This window comes from Aquarana catesbeiana, linkage group LG01 (genome assembly GCF_042186555.1).
Source record: "Aquarana catesbeiana isolate 2022-GZ linkage group LG01, ASM4218655v1, whole genome shotgun sequence".
NCBI lineage: Eukaryota > Metazoa > Chordata > Amphibia > Anura > Ranidae > Aquarana > Aquarana catesbeiana.
In genome coordinates this window covers 654,631,672-654,646,052 of record NC_133324.1, presented here as the reverse complement: position 1 = coordinate 654,646,052, position 14,381 = coordinate 654,631,672, and the positions used below count along the sequence as shown (strand labels likewise).

General features: G+C 39.1%; 1 pseudogene; it reads left to right on the top strand.

The window, feature by feature from the left end:
• The first annotated feature begins 294 nt into the window (after window positions 1–294).
• Window positions 295–410, top strand: LOC141125134 (5S ribosomal RNA; annotated as a pseudogene).
• The last annotated feature ends 13,971 nt before the right edge of the window (window positions 411–14,381 follow it).

The following is a 14,381-nucleotide window of genomic DNA, read 5'->3' as shown; positions in this document are numbered from 1 at the left end:
CTAGGTCAGTTTCTCAGCCTAGGAGAAATCTTCTTTAAAACCATGAAAAGGGCTAAGATATTTGGGTCTGATCATAGGTACACCCAGAAAAGGGTATTCTTGCCCCAGGCAAAGATCAGCGCTATAAAGGAACTGATTTAGGTGGTCAAAGCAAGGTGAATTCTTCTATTCAACTTTGCATGAGGTTGTTGGGAAAGATGGTGGCTTCATTCAAGGCCGTTACTGCAAAACATTATCCTATCGGCTTGGAACAAAGGGTTCAAGCTCTAGATTCCCAATGTGTCTGACTCCAAAGCCTACGGCCACATCACCCTGAAAGCGCCCGATCTCATCTGATCTTGGAGGCTAAGCAGAGTCGGGCCTGGATAGCACCCGGATTGACCACCTGGAATTACCAGGTACTGTAGGCTGGGTACGACGGAGCCTCAGTTTATGGTTAATATCCAAAAATCTGCAAAGGGGAAAATCGTTCCTTCAGTTACCACGGAAGTGGCCCAGATCAGAAATGACCTAGCCCATTATCATTCTAGAAATTCAGGCAGAGCACTTGGTTCTGAGGGCCTGAACGTTCAGTTTATGGTATTATACTGCCAGGATTCAATCTGACTATGCCAGCAATGACCTATATTAATCACCAAGGGGGGCACAAGAAGTTGTGCGGCCCAGAGAAAGGTGAATCTTATCCTATCTTGGGCAGAAAACAAAGTACTTTGCCTATCGGCGGTCGTCATTCTAGGAATAGAAAATTGACAGGCGGACTACTAGAGTCGCCAGCAGTTGTTCCCAGGAAAATGGTTCCTTCACCCCGATATCTTCCTGTCAATATGTCAAAGATGGGGGATCCCAGACATAGATCTGTTTACGTCCAGGTTCAACAAAGAAATCAACAACTTTGTGTCAAAAACAAAGGATCCGCTAGCATGCGGAACAGATGCCTTGCTATTCCCGTGGAATCGGTTCTCACTGATTTATGCATTCCCTCCTATTCTGCCTGCGTCCACGACTTCTTTGCAGCATCAAGCAGGAAGGGAAATCTGTGATTCTTGTGGCCTCCAGCAGGAAATCTTGGTATTCAGGGATCGTAAAGATGACAGTAGGGGACCCATGGACCCTACCTCCATGGCCATACCTTTTTTCGCAAGGTCCGGTATTCCATCCTACTTTACAAATGCTAAATTTAACGGTTTGGCTATTGAGACCCACGCTCTGAAAAAACGTGGACTGTCAGGTTTAGTGGTTTCTATCTTGGTTAATGTAAGGGAGCAGGCCTCCATAATTATATATTATGGAATCTGGGAAGCATATGTCCCCTGGTGTGAAACCAGGGGTTGCACCCCAGGAAATAGGTCAAAGGTAGAATCCTTGACTTTCTGCAGGTGGGGTGAGAAATAAAGCTGGCCTTGAGTGCTTCCTAAGGACAGGACTCGGACTTATCAGTGTTAGTTCAACGACCACTTGCTTCGATTTCTTTGGTTCGTAACTTTATTCTGGGGGTAACACGGCTTAATCCCCGGTTAGGTCACCCCTGAACCCTTGGGACTTGAATTTAGTTTGGCGGCATTACAAAACAGCCTTTTTTGGACCGATACAACATATTCCCTTGGTTCTTTTTTGACAAAGAAACTATTTTTTCTGGTAACCATATCTGCTGCAAGAAGGGTATCAGAATTGGCTGCTTTTTCTTGTAAAGAGCCATATTATTATTGTTCACAAGGATAAGGTAGTATGGCGTCCTCATCCTAACTTTTTGCCAAAAGTAGTATCAGGTTTTTATCTAAACCAGGATATTGTTCTATCTTCATTTTTTCCAGAACCCTATTCTATGGAAGAAAAATCACTACATTCTCTTGATGTGGTGAGAGCAGTCTACTTAAAGACGACTGCTCAGATTCAGAAAACAAATGTTTTGTTCGTATTGCCTAAAGGTCCTAAAAGAGGACAGGCAGCATGGAAATCTACTATTCTAAATGGATTCGACAAGTAATCTTTCTAACCTATGGTTTAAAGAGGTAGTTTCTACCCTCTCAAATCAAAACGCACTCCATTTACCAGATTATATCAGGTGGATGTAAAAAGACATGAGGATGTCGCCTTTGGGTGCAGTGTACTGCTAGCAGCAGTATAAGTCCTCTGATCTCATGGTGCCCTACTTTTGTTGTGTCTCCCTCCCCTCAGTTCACATTGCTCTGGGACATCCCACATAGTAATTACTATGGCTCTGTGTCCCGTGATGTACGATTTAAAGAAAATAGGATTTTTATAACAGCTTACCTGTAAAATCCTTTTCTTTTGAAGTACATCACGGACACAGAAGTCCCGCCCCTCTTTCTAGTATACACGTGTATTTCTTTGCTACAAAACTGAGATGCTACCGGTATGGGGAGGGGTTATATAGAGAGGCAACTTCCTGTTTAGGGTGTGCCAGTGTCCAGCACCTGAAGGTGGACTATAACCCACATAGTAATTACTATGGCTCTGTGTCCCGTGATGTGCTTCAAAAGAAAAGGATTTTACAGGTAAGCTGTTATAAAAATCCTATTTTCCTCCACCCCAATAGACTTTAGTTTGTAAATTAAGTGTTTGTGGGGTACAGTGTCAAATATTTTGTAAAATCTAGATTAACTGCCCTTCCTTTATCTAAACTACTGCTCACTTCCTTGTAGATTAACAGGTTGATCTGACAAGTGCGGTTTTTCATAAATGTTCATTATTATTTATAAAACCATTTTCCATAACAAATTCTTCATTTCCTAAAACTCCTTGCAAACATAGAATGTAAGGCTGACTGGTCTGTATTTCCCTCACATATATCTAGACCTTTTTATGAACATTGGAACCACATTGCCCTGTATGACAACAATTCTAAGCAACATTCAATCAAGCAGGGTAAATCCAAGAAGGGTTGAATGTTGCTTGATCGAATGTTCAGCAATGTCATATGGGGCACTTATAGATATAAGATTGTTGTCTTATTGCTAAAACATTGCTTTGTGTCTTGGTTTTCATGTGGTTAAGTTTGGTACTATACGATCCAACATGTTGTTTAATCACTCTTTGAAAAATAGGTTATGCAGCTTCTCACAGTTGATAACCAGCTGTATATCACAGAAATCATGTGCTATGCCAAGGTATGGTCCTGGGGCAATAATTATTGAATATTATGTAACTTAATTCCTATAGCACTGCTTGCAACCCTTTATGGCACTTATGTGTTGACAAGTTACTGCACTGTGTTCACTTGGCTCATAATGAGGATCAGAGCCCTTTACACTGTACATTGTGTCACTTTGTATAGAATGGGTCCCAGAAAGAAAAGGCAGTAAGTGGACATTTCCCCAATAAGTACACTAACCAAAAAATAAATACATTTTGGTTGCATGAGTAGTATTTTTTTTTTCTTGTGCACCGTTTACATAGAAAATTAGTTATAATCTGCTGTGCTCTATCACCAAGGCTATCAAAAAGAAATTTTTTGCTGTAAAAAGAAATATGCTAGAGAATTGTTCTTTTCAAAACAGTGTGGTATTTTGTGGATTTGCGTAAACACTTCAAGCATTCCATCTTTTGTTCCTACTATTTTGGTAGCCTAGGTCACTGAATCTCTAATTTACACACTAAAGTTCCAATGAAAAGAAATTGAAAATCTAAAGAAATGTTTACAAATTCTTTTGCTGCAATTGTACCCTTGTAGTTTTTAAAAGCTTGTACAATATATTCTAAAACTCAGGATGTTGTTTACTGCGACCATTATTTTTCAAATCTTATTCAGTCACTTTTTTTATTCTCTAAACGTAAGCCTGTCACAAACCTTGAAAATTTAAACTGAGCATATGAGGAAAAAATGGATAACCAGAGGTTAGTTTCAGTGAAAGCTGTCGATCCAAAAAAAACATCAGCTATAGGCAGGTGTTCTTTTAAAATGCAGACTTTTACAGGAAAACTGAGCTTTATCCTACCCCTCCTGCTCTTAAGTCCTCCTAGTGGTCATTGAGATTGCCTGTAGGTAGGATTTGTGGAAGGGATGGAGGACCATGCTTAATTTTAGCAAGTAGAGATTTGCATACAAGTTCAGCTGCCTTTATCTCTGGATCTACTGATCCTTTCAACATTGTTGTACCGAAAATAACCTGTGCTTGTCCTCTGTAAACAAATTATGTGTAAAATATAAAGTTATTCCTGACACAATGATAAGAGTTCTATCAAAAATGTATTATATTATTCAAAAGACGATAAATGCATATACAGTAGATCATCTACATACACAAGAGATATATTTACCTCAAATATGCCAAACTTTGCTATATGAGTATATATGCACAATTAGCGATTGAAAGTGGAATTTTCACGTAACTAAAAAGAAAATATTGCAAAGTAAATCATTTTTTATGTACATTTAAAGTGGTGCTAAACTCTAAAAGGCAGAGTTTTTATGACAAAACAAAATCCTATCAGACTCTTCTGTCATAAATGCTTCCCCTATCTGTCAACTGTAATGTACACATCTCAGCATGCATTTATGGCACCACCCTGTGCCATGATGATGTGACTCTCATGCACAGGAGTGATGTCATCGCGGCCTGGCCAATAAGACAGCCGAAGAGAGCGAATTCAGAAGGAAGGCCGAGCGAAGATGGAAGCGCCTAAAACTAGTTGAAGCGGTGAGAGCTCAGTGCTGGAGGCACTGATAATGTCATAATGTATACGCACCATACATCATCATAATGTGCTAATGTATGGTGTGCATACTAGCTCATTATGGAATAAACCACCTCGGGGCCTGTTTAATTAAAAAAAAGGGGAATTATATATATATATATATATATATATATATATATATATATATATATATATATATATATATATATATATATATATATATATTTTTTTTTTCTGTAGATTATATAGATATTTTAGGTACCTTTCGGGTTGTTCGCTGCCCCTCCTTCCCTAAACTTCCCCGTCCTACACGGGGGTTGTCAGATGTGATCCCTCGCAAGACACACTTGGCCCACCGCCCGCTCTCCTGGGAGCTGCTCTGACACGGGGGAGACAGGGGAGCTAAAGAGAAACTGCACCACCTAAAAATATAACAACTCACAATACTTAAACTGCACGCGGAAACGTCATAATTTCTATAATAGGTAACTATATGATTTAGACAACTCTAATATGATGATGCATGTACATAAGTCTGGTACTGTTGGTTTTGATGCTATGTCTGACACATGTTGACCTTTTTCATAGGGGGCAACTATCCTCTGAAGAGGACCCGGGAAGGGTTGAAACGCGTCAGGATTATCGTATACAACTTCTGTTGCCCCACACACATGTATGGTATCACAGGCAATATCTGTTGTTACTGCTTTTAAGAATTTACTCTTAAGATAACCTTGGTCGCCATTTAATGCATTGTGCCTGGTTTAATTGTATGCTTTGTCTATTGTAATGGTATGCCATACTCAGATCATGTCATGACTCGATTAGTCAGTACCTATCTTTAGTGATTTTTATATTATGCTACTTATATACTTTTTGTATTAATAAAACTGAATTTTTTCAACCATCAACATTGCATTTTTCTGGCTGCTTTAAAGCCCCGTTAGGGGGTTCTCGTACAGTTTTTAAGACAAGGCAGGTTTTTTCATTTAATCAAAATTACAGTATATTATTTCAGTGACAATCATAATAAAAAATGTACAATGTCTGGACAATATGTCAGCAGATTAGTCAGGACACAATGTAAGATGGAGAGGCAAGGCAAGTTTTTATGCTGAAATAAAATTTAGGGGGGGTTATTTTAGAGACAAAATCCACAAAAAATGTATGCAGCTTACTATATGCAAGGAACTCTTGTAATGTAAGAGGGTGAGGCAAGGAAGATTTTATATGTGAGAGACAATAGCTACAAAAATGTACACAGTGCAGGAGCACTAAAATAGGTAGCAAGCTTATGAATGCAAAGCAGGACTATCCCTGTAGCAAGCATTTAAAATGTGGCATCAGTGCTAGGCCAGGAAAGGTGGCAGTAGATGGTAATGGTGGCAGGTACCAATGTTTCAGGGGAGCTGGATGATACCAATTTATTGTGACTCACCATTCTGGTTGTGTCTTCAAAAGGTGCCAAGATGCAGCACTCTCCCTGAATGGGAAAAGCATGCCTTAGTTCACCGTGACCACGAACGGGCATAGTTTTGCCTTAGTACTAAAAGAGTACTTCTGTGCTAATAGTGAATTAAACAGTGCCCCAAAAATGTGCTTTACCTACTTAACGACCGCACCATAGCCAAATGACGGCTACAGCGCGGCTCGATAACTCTGGGAGGGCGTACATTGACGTCCTCCCAGAATCGCGCTCCCGCGTGCCCCTGGGAATATCCATGATGGCCGGGTCCGCTGACAGCGGCCGTTTACCACGTGATCACTCAGTCAAGTGATGGAGAGATCACTTGTAAACAAACCGGCGTAATGTTCGGTTCCGGGAGAGATCAGATGCTGCTGCAGCGCTGTGGGCTGGATGTGTAGTGCCCACAGTGCTGATTTGTGCCCACTCCAGCCATCCATGCTCAGCCAGCCATCCATCCATCTATGCTCAGCCAGCCATCCATACTCAAGCAAACTAGCGCTCGGAGTTACCAATGCAATATAACACAAACAGTCAATACATGACTATATAAAAATAGCTGTATGAAAATAGGTAATTAAAACGATCATAGCTGGAGTATAGGGAAAGTCCATAAATTATGTGAATGTCCAATGGATGAAAATAATTAATTAAATTTAGCTGGTGGGAAGGATGAATCACAACGATTGGCAATAGCAAGCAGCTAAGGGCAGCTCTTCCCAGGAGTGAAGCCGGCTCAGAGTCATCAAAGGAAAACAAAAGAAAGAGGAGCGCCTTTTAAGGAAAGTGCTTTATTCCATAAAATAAAATAAACAGTAGCCACTTACATGTTAGTAAAAGATGAAGCTCTGCACAAGTAGATAAAAGCAATTGGTGTAGCTATAGGCTGTGGCAGCAGCCCCAAGATTGTGTCTGATCCATATTGCAGTAACGGCGGGAGACCGTGGTGAATGCAAGTAGATAAAAGCAATTGGTGTAGCTATAGGCCATGGCAGCGACCCCAAGAGTGTGCCTGATCCATACTGCAGTAACGGCGGGAGACCGAGGTGAATACAGCCGATCCTAGCAAAGGAAGGTGACAAGAGACTAGTAGGGCCTGTGTGTAACGTCAGCTGGGGAGAAAAACACAACGCGTTTCAGAGTGTGCGCGAAGTCCGTGAGGCGCATGCGCACTCCTTTGTCAGGTGTAACCATGCGCACGCTCTGAAATGCGTTGTGTTTTTCTCCCCAGCTGATGTTATACGCAGGCCCTACTAGTCTCTTGTCACCTTCCTCTGTATGTGGCCACGCTGTGTAAAAGTCTCATACATGTGGTATCGCCGTACTCAGAAGGAGTAATAGAATGTGTTTTGGGGTGTAATTTGTACTATGCATATACTGTGTGTGAGAAATAACCTGCTAATATAACAATTTTGTGAAAAAAAATCTTGATTTTGCAAAGAATTGTGGGAAAAAATTACAACTTCAAAAAACTCACCATGCCTCTTACTAAATACCTTGGAATGTCTACTTTCCAAAAAGGAGACATTTGGGGGTATTTGTATTTTCCTGGCTTGTTAGGGTCTCAAGAAATGAGATGGCTGTCAGAACATCAGGTGTGATCAATTTTCAGATATTGGCACCATAGCTTGTGGACTCTCTAACTTTCACAAAGACCAAATAATATACACCGATTTGGGTTATTTTTACCAAAGATATGTAAATGCATTTTTACCAAAGATATGAAAAATGCATTTTTTTACAGACTTTTCTGTCTTTTTTCTTTTATAGCGCAAAAAATAAAAAACCCAGAGGTGATTAAATACCACCAAAAAAAAGCTCTATTTGTGTGAAAAAAAGGACAAACATTTCATATAGGTACAGTGTTGCATGACTGAGTAATTGTCATTCAAAATGTAATTGGTCTGGTTAGAAAAGGGATTTTAGTGCCCAGTAGTCAAGTGGTTAATATTCCAGCTGCCACCTCAACGTGCACCCCTTTTAATACTTTTGGTATCATGTACAAAAAAAAGTGGTGCTATATCAAACCTATAATACATTTAAAAACCCATATACAATGTTAATAATATTTGTGCTCATGACACACACAAAGGTCTATAAATTAGTGTTGTCCGTGATCAAGTGTCCTTTGGGTTCCTCTTTATTTCACTCCTCCTTCACATGACACTATACCTGTGCCACACCAATGTCATAACACCACAGGTGACTCTTGTGTAAAAGTGGTCACTCACCAGAGTGACTGTGACCTCTTATAGCAAATAAGCAGGTCAAAGTGCACTTTTTTAAGAAGAAAAATACCTCTCCTCCTTGGCCTCCACTATCCAGGATACCCAGGATAAAATTCTCTTCTCTCTCTCTCTCATTGGCACTAAAAAGCCAGCAAAAAATGGGAAAGCATAATTGTGCAATGTTTATTATAGTAAAAATCACATGTACATAAACAAGGTAAGCCACTCACATTGAAAGCTTCTGGAAGACATCAAAACGCATAGAGTAGGGATTTCCGGCTCAGCATATCTGGTGAAATCATATCTGGTCATTGTAACACATGCTGGCTCCAGGAGATAGTGGAGTGACGGCGTTCTTGTTTTACTTAAGTGGCTGGTTATATTTTTGTGCCAATCTAGGCCCCTTTTTATGATCATTTGCCTTAAACCAATACCAAACCTGAACCTCATACCTACTTTGAATTTTGCAAAAAATCATTCCTTGTGTTAAATCCACAGTAATTTGGGGCTTGTCATATGCGACTAACACTAAGCAGTTTCCAGAATGTCTGTATTCCAGGGGTTAAAATACAAAATTGTAAAATTTCTGCAGTGGGAAGGTCAGAGCCAACAAAGTAATGACTCATAATGCCCATTTAATCAGACACAGTACAATCAATAACTAGACACTAATCACAAGCTACCAGAAGGATCCCCCATTTGAATCATTACAGTACTAAAAATGCTTTTAAACACACACATCATGTTTGTGGAGCATTAAATGAATACTATAAAAAAATATATACTATAGAAAGAAATTGGTACTGCTGTATATGTAAAGATAGTATCCAATATATATATATTTTTTACATGCTTTCATTCATATTTTTCTCCACATTTTCTCCCTGAATATGTCTAGGAAAGTAACAGTTACAGGGGTTAAAATGTTGCTTTAACTGCTCTAAAATATTAGCTGGGGTTATTTTCCACTTACATTGAATCTATTTAAAATTACATGTACATTTAAAAAAACTACCCTGTCCACAGGGCGACACTGCCACTGTGCTTATGAAAAATACCTATCTACTGGCAAGATCAAAACTTTAAAAACAATGTATGGGGGGACCAGAAACACATAAACTGCTGTTCTTTAAGCCATTTTAGTAAACTTGTTGAAATAGGCTTACCCTGTAAAAGATTAATGTGAATACTTACCTTTTCTGCTGCCCATGCCACTCTGCTATTAAGAAATCCTTTTCGAAAGTGTTTTCCAGAATTTCTCCAATTCAGGGAGTGTCGATTGCTGAATCATCAACAGTACTCAGTGGTTCGAGCGTTACCAGCAGAAGAGGTATTTGCTTTTTCAGATTTTATTTTTTTAAAGCGACAATTCAATAAAAAGAGAAAAAATACACATACAGTACATTTTAAGCCTTTATAATTTAAACTATCCGGCTTCTAAAATGAACCCCTTATGTTATATACTTTAACTTATAACGTACAATACCTACAGTGCCTTGCAAAAGTATTCACCCCCTTGGCTTTTTACTTATTTTGTTACATTACAGCCTTTAGTTCAATGTTTATTTAATCTAAATTATATGTGATGGATCAGAACACAATAGTCTAAGTTGGTGAAGTAAAATTAGAAAAATATATACATAAAACTATTTTTCAGAAATAAAAAAATGATAATTGGCATGTGCGTATGTATTCACCCCCTTTGTTATGAAGCCCATAAAAAGCTCTGGTGCAACCAATTACCTTCAGAAGTCATATAATTAGTGAAATGATGCCCACCTGTGTGCAATCTAAGTGTCACATGATCTGTCATTACATATACACACCTTTTTGAAAGGCCCCAGAGGCTGCAACACCTAAGCAAGAGGCACCACTAACCAAAAACTGCCATGAAGACCAAGGAACTCTCCAGACAAGTAAGGGACAATCTTGTTGAGAAGTACAATTCAGGGTTAGGTTATAAAAGAAATCCAAATCTTTGATGATCCCTAGGAGCACCATCAAATCTATCATAACCAAATGGAAAGAACATGGCACAACAGCACACCAAAACTCAGGAGGGCATTAATCAGAGAGGCAGCACAGAGACCTTTTGTAATCCTGGAGGAGCTGCAGAGTTCCACAGCAGAGACTGCAGTATCTGTACATAGGACGACAATAAACCGTACGCTCCATAGAGATGGGCTTTATGGCAGAGTGGCCAGAAGAAAGCCATTACTTTCAGCAAAAAACAAAATGGCACGTTTTGAGTTTGCCAAAAGGCATGTGGGAGACTCCCAAAATGTATGGAGAAAGGTGCTCTGGTCTGATGAGACTAAAATTGAACTTTTTGTCCCTCAAAGAAAACGCTATGTCTGGCGCAAACCCAAGACATCACATCACCCAAAGAACACCATCCCCACAGTGAAACATGGTGGTGGCAGCATCATACTGCAGGGATGTTTTTCAGCATTTGGGACTGAGAAACTGGTCAGAGTTGAGGGAAAGATGGATGGTTCTAAATACAGGGATATTTTTGAGAAAAACCTGTACCACTCTGTGTGTGATTTGAAGCTGAGACGGAGGTTCATCTTCCAGCAGGACAATGACCCCAAACACACTGCTTAAACAACACTTGAGGTTTAAGGGGAAAAATGTAAATGTGTTGGAATGGCCTAGTCAAAGTCCAGACCTCAATCCAATAGAAAATCTGTGGTCAGACTTAAAGATTGCTGTTCACAAGCGCAAACCATCCAACTTGAAGGAGCTGGAGCAGTTTTGCAAGGAGGAATGGGCAAAAATCCCAGTGGTAAGATGTGGCAAGCTCATAGAGACTAATCCAAAGCGACTTGGAGCTGTGATAGCTGCAAAAGGTGGCTCTACAAAGTATTGACTTTAGGGGGGTGAATAGTTATGCACATTGACTTTTTCTGTTATTTTGTCCTATTTGTTGTTTGCTTCACAAAAAAAAAAAAACATCTTCAAAGTTGTGGGCATGTTCTATAAATTAAATGATGCAAATCCTCAAACAATCCATGTTAATTCCAGGTTGTGAGGCAACAAAATATGAAAAATGCCAAGGGGGGTGAATACTTTTGCAAGGCACTGTACATGTTAAGCAGAGCAGGAAAAGAAAAAAAAAACTATACATATAATTGGTGGATCTGCTTGGCCTTAAGGCGAAAAAAAATGAATGGACAAAAGGAATAGAAAAATAACATTGAATATATGCCACTGCCCATAGTTCCAATTTAATATACCAGACCTTTTCAACAGATCTGCTATAATCCAGCATTGACAATCAAATACTTATTGCCCTCTAATTACCAGTAACACATTTATTTGCTTCTGTTAAATCTTTTTTGAACAGAATTTTGCCTTATGATTGTTCCTCGTCTCTCATACCTGCTAAAACCTCTGTTAATACTAATAGAACTCAAAATCTCTATGAAGCGAACCCTCTGAATGTATCACATAATGAATAACTATACTTAGGAACAGTTAAAACGATGAACCAAATTAACCAATGTAATGTTAAAAATCCATATTTTGAATATTATGTAAAATGAAAATGTGATAAAGATAGTTACGTTAACAAAAAAATGCTTATAAGGCAAAACATGCAGATATATACAGAATGCATGCATGCTTAGATTTATCAGTTAGTGATTAGTATTTTTAAGGAATAAATTAGCCCATGTGTGTCATTTATAATGGAATTAATTTGGAAAGTGTCGTAGTATTCTGTCTGCAAAGGGGTTGCACTGGCAAGTTTGAGTGAATGTGTTAATTAGGTAATTACTGTCAGAAGATGCAGAAGATGTATTGAATTAACTAGCCAGATACAAATAATCACAGCAATTAACTGTAACACTGGCACAAAGTGATTCTCTAGGGGTTAGTTAATATGAATGTCACGTATATACACCAGAATTATAGATGCTTTGGATCAAGAGCATCAGCTGCCATTTTCCAATAATTGGAAAAAAAGGATTCCCTGAGCAATAATAAATTGTGACACTGATGGCATCCTGCCTCTGGGTTCTGGGTACCAGCTAGTCATTACAATATCTTAGTTGCACTTGACCTGGAGGTTTAAAAAATATGTGCACTAGCAGGCACTGAAAGGGTTTAGCGTCACAGACTACTATAACACCTTGGTGTTGGCATTGGGGTGCCATAACAAATTCATGTGTATTGTGAATTACCTTGCATTATTGCAATGCATAGGTGTGAATAAGCCCTTTACATACATTTAATAAGCAGTAAATAAGCTTTAAAAGTGGAACTATAGGCAAAGCCTTTTTTTCAGTTTGGATAGAGTAAGGGAGGGTTATAACCCGTCAAATTTTTTGTCCCACCGTCTGTGTCTCATTGGGGAAATTTATCTTCACTTCCTGTCCCATAGTCAAAACAGGAAGTGAGAGGGGAAATCCCTGCAAATTAAGGGAATTTTTTCGGGGACCCCTAGGTCACCAGAACTAGTGTCCCCGTTAGAAGATTTCCCCTCTATGACTTTTCTGGGAACAATCCAAAATGTGCTGTTTTCTTTAACTTTAACTTTCACTTTTAATGATACAGGTAAACTGGAAAAAAATAGAGGGTGAATCTCCCTAACAGAGGCACAGACAGCAATAAAAACTGACAGGGGTTATAATCCATCTCCACTTTATCCAAAACTAAAGAAAAAGTTTTGCCTTTAGTTATACTTTAAATCAAGTCCTCACTGACATCTATACCCACGGGCACTCTGGAGCAATTCTTTCCTAAAGTTTGCAGGGAAAACCCTTTCAAAGTGTTTGATTTTAAGATTATTGCTGGTTAGGAATACTGCATGTAAATGTTCACAGCCAATCACGGTTTCTTAAAGTGGTTGTAAACCCACTGAAAAAAAAAAAAAACCTGCAAGTCAAAGGCAGCAGGCAATGAGCTAGTATGCATAGCATACTATGCTATGCATACTCTGAAACACGTTACTGCCCACCACCTTCACCTGATGTCACATCGGCCACGTGCGTTTCAGCTTGGTTACAGAACCCGGGCCACCTCATCACCTCCTCGCCAATCCACATAACCAGGGACTGACAGCCGCAGGATGTCCCCCAATAAGACGAGGATTACAGCGATCCGCATGAGGACAAATTATTATATGCCTAGGACCTCTTACTATATTGAAAGTGTTTTTAATCCCATCGTGCCTGTAATAATTCTTTTAACCACTGCACTTAGAGGTGCCTTTCTCTTTCCTTTTAGAAGAAATAGAGTGGTTTGCTCTCTCCACCTCTAGTGTTCTGACTGGACAGAGAACGGAGAGAAGCGACTGATGAGGTTGTCTCTCTGCTCACTCTGCCCTCTCCTAGTATCGGCATGTACTTTCTGCACATTTGCATGCAGCGCATCTAAATGGTTTTCAGTCCTGCCCCTTCGTCTCTCAAAATGAGCTGTGTTGTGTAAGGAATTGCAAGAGGCTAATACCAGGTCAAAGTTAGATATATACAATTCTTTGGTTTAAAATTATATTTAATGATTTTTTAAGCAATGTATAGATGAGTATGTGTTGTTTCTATCTATCTGGAGTTCAAATTTTTGGTTTAAGCAGGTAGCTGTTCATGTATGCATTATGTATGTATTTATTTTTCATTTTAAATGGAGTATACCTTTAAGTGTCCAGTGCCATCATTGTTTTACAGAGAGGCAAGTGTGGATTTCTTGTGTAAAGAGCCATAGGACTCTTCATAATTAAAAAGGGGTGAATTCTTCATAGGTATGCTGACATAAATGAAACCCAGCAAATTCCTGCCATAAAAGGTGACAGGTCTTTCAATCAACATATCCTTTAAATGCAACACATAAATGCGTTTTTTTTTTTTTATCCGGGTAATGCAACTAATCACTTTACTACCGCAATACCTTTGAAAATGGAGGATTGGTGATCGTGTAATTCTAGAGCACAGTTTAAAAATGACTTTCTGTTTATGACTGCTCAGACAATTACTGTAGTTATGCTGACATTAGACAGCGCAGATCACAGGCAAAGTGTAAGGGCCAATGAG